Source organism: Cryptotermes secundus, unplaced genomic scaffold (genome assembly GCF_002891405.2).
Source record: "Cryptotermes secundus unplaced genomic scaffold, Csec_1.0 scaffold1076, whole genome shotgun sequence".
Classification (NCBI taxonomy): Eukaryota; Metazoa; Arthropoda; class Insecta; order Blattodea; family Kalotermitidae; genus Cryptotermes; species Cryptotermes secundus.
In genome coordinates, this window is record NW_019732383.1 from 1 (window position 1) to 3,046 (window position 3,046).

General features: G+C 36.0%; 1 long non-coding RNA gene across 3 annotated transcripts; it reads left to right on the plus strand.

Moving 5' to 3' along the window:
• The first annotated feature begins 25 nt into the window (after window positions 1–25).
• LOC111867699 lies at window positions 26–3,040 on the plus strand. Of its 3 annotated transcripts, none has more exons than XR_002843382.2 (3): window positions 26–138; window positions 580–669; window positions 770–3,040. It is a non-coding gene; the product is annotated as an uncharacterized LOC111867699 (long non-coding RNA). The 3 variants fall into 3 exon arrangements; XR_002843384.1 differs by lacking the exon at window positions 26–138 and adding an exon at window positions 146–257; XR_002843383.2 differs by lacking the exon at window positions 26–138 and adding an exon at window positions 147–318.
• Window positions 3,041–3,046: the final 6 nt, after the last annotated feature.

Consider the following 3,046-nt stretch of genomic DNA (forward strand, 5'->3'; position numbering starts at 1 on the left):
ACGACATTAACAGGATTTGTTTCTCCAAGTTCAATTCCCCAACAAGTCTTCTACACTTTAATGGCGGCCATACTGCTCGACATACGTTAAGGGTGCACCACGTGATTCTGACATGGCGAAGACAATCGAAAAACGGAGGTCGAAATTTTAATTCATAAACCCTTTAAACTGTCTATTTCTTTTAGGCTAACCGTGTATATAAGACCTTTTGCATACAAATGTTGGGCACAGCTAAAGCCTCTTTATACAGAATTAATGTGAGAATCCTCCATTTGTGCAGCAACTCAAGAATTTCCTAACATTTTATGGAACCCAAAGGTTCATTACATGTTCTCAAGAACCCTCCAGCGTTCCCAATCCTGTCCATGCCACCCCATCCTATCTAAGATCTAATATATCTCCCAGCTACATCTAGATTTTCCTAGTTATGCCTATCCCTTTGGCTTTCCTACCAAAACCCTACAGACATTTCTTCTCGCCCACATCAGATTCTCTTCATAAGAATTTGTTGATTTTTTGTTTATTACTATATTATATTCAATAATAAAGACTGAACTAATAAACATAATTTATCCACAGGGATTAAATAGCCTTGATGACGAAGGACAATACCTTGGGAGTTTCTCCTATGATATCGATAGCAGCCCTCTGCAGCACTTTACAATTCCGGTAACACACTGAGCAATACAGTTAACAGAATTAATAAGACATTTTTATGTAAGTGATGACATTTTCTGTTTATAATCTGTACCATTTCTTTTCATATCAGGAACCAGCAGCAATTCCATTTCGCTTCATTGAGCTCAAGATATACAACAATCACGGCAAAGAAAGTTATACATGCCTTTATCGCTTCAGAGTACATGGAACTCTGGAGCCTCCTGAGCAAGCATAAACACTGTCCAACTGACGGGGAATAATGCTGCCTTATGAACACAAGCTAAATGTCTATGGTAATGACGTGTAATGTGTACTCCAGGAGTGAAAAATGTGATGTCTGTAGTGCAACAGAATTTTTGGGACACTGAAATACCCACATAATATAATATTACAAGGCAGCTGAAAACTGGAATAGTGCAGCCAGAGGAGACGACCGTTGATAGGTAATGGCCGATATGCACGATTCTGTGGCAGTGAATACATGATGCTACCAGAGAAATGGTGGAAATGGCATTTCCTACTTGGTGTGACCTGAGGCTGCATACCTAGACCACCCAGCCAGTTGCTTCAACCTCAACATATTCAATAACAATTCTAATAATATCTATTTACAGATCTCTTACTGTGAATCTACTGAATCTAACACACAGTGTTACATTAACACTATATGTTGGATTCAGTATAGTTTCTAGGCCCTTTAAAAAAACGTATGGCTTAACTAGTAGTGTGTACCAGTGTTTAGACATAGGCCTTGCAATGAGCTCGTCACTCACCAAAGGAGTCCTACCATCTGCAAAAAATGATTACATAACTGAATAAGAGGCCAGGGCCCTGAATTTAAATTAAAATAATATACCCTTAAATGAACAGTGTGGGTTCAGCAGTAATTCATCAACAGCATTGGCTTCTTTCAAATTAATAAACGAAATTTTGTTAGCCATGACTAATAAATTAACTGTGGGTAGTATATTGCATATGGTGGTATAACCATGATATCTGCATATGGCTCTACATCCCTTGTGGACCTTGGCCAGTTTTTCAGTTTCTTGATCTATACACAGTCAGTAGGACTCCTTGGACATTGGATCAGCCTGCCGCAAGGCCACTGCCTATACACAGAATGACACAAACAGATAAATACACAAATCAAATTTGTTATCAATCAATCTTTTGAAGACTTTTACTATGCAATTTATAACCAAAAACTCTGTTCCTACCAAGGCCTCCATTTTCTGTATAATCTATCTGCATAATAGCTTTACTGTATTTACAATAGTACTTATTGTCTTTTATATCATTTATTTTATTGCTTTATAATTTTGACATGTTCTAATTATTTACTTGAGCTCAACTTGTACCTTAACTGTACTTATGATTGTATTGTACTTTTATGTTCTTCTGCTTATTGTGACATATTTTAATAAATGTTCTATTTATCCTTTCTGGTTCCATTCTAATCATATGCCTTAACCACTCTTTCTCCTTTCAATGTCTGCTATTAGGTCAAGGATTTTCTATAATTCCCTTGGTTCTTGGTTGGTGCTAAGAATGCTTGTACAGTTACCAATAACATTTTATTTGCATATTAGAACTGAAAAGGAATTTATTTGGCCCATATTTGTTACACAATGTACGATGAACCATGCGAGTGGCATTATCTTCATTTTCAGTTGCAACCAAACTTAATAGACATTCATTTTACACTACAGTATAGCTATTTTTTGCAGGCTTAGCCAAGCAAAACTCTGAAAAAAATAAAGAGAAAGTGAGTATTTCCTGTACCATTAACATTATGAAAGAGGCTAAATACTGAAGACAATGAAGTAACTTGGGAAGAGTTTTCACATGCCTAATGGCGGAGGTAAAGAGGACACACCGAAATACATACATACATACATACATAGCTACATGGTTTCACAGATCCTTTGTCCGGAGACCGGACTGGATATTGAACTCGTCACAGCCAAACTGACATTGCAATGTGCAACCAGGTCTAGACAATAAAATATTCAACAATTATAACATTGATAGGTACAACAGTATAAAAATCAGTCATCTTACAATTCTTGGCTAGAACATAGTCTTAGAAAACAGACTGTAACAGTGCATAAAATTACCTACTTGCCATATATTCACCTACCGAGTAAAATGCTTTTGAAGCCAGAAAATCCTTTAGTCTTTGTTTAAAAATATTAATATTGTCTTTCAAGATATATATGTTTTGTGGCAGGTTGTTAAATATTCTAATAGATGTAAAATGCACACCCTTCTGAATGGAAGATAATCTCACAGAAGAAACATGTAGCCTATTGTGCCATCTGGTACTTATTTGATGTATGTTATCGTTTGCTTGGTACATATTATAATTTTTAATTACAAACAATAT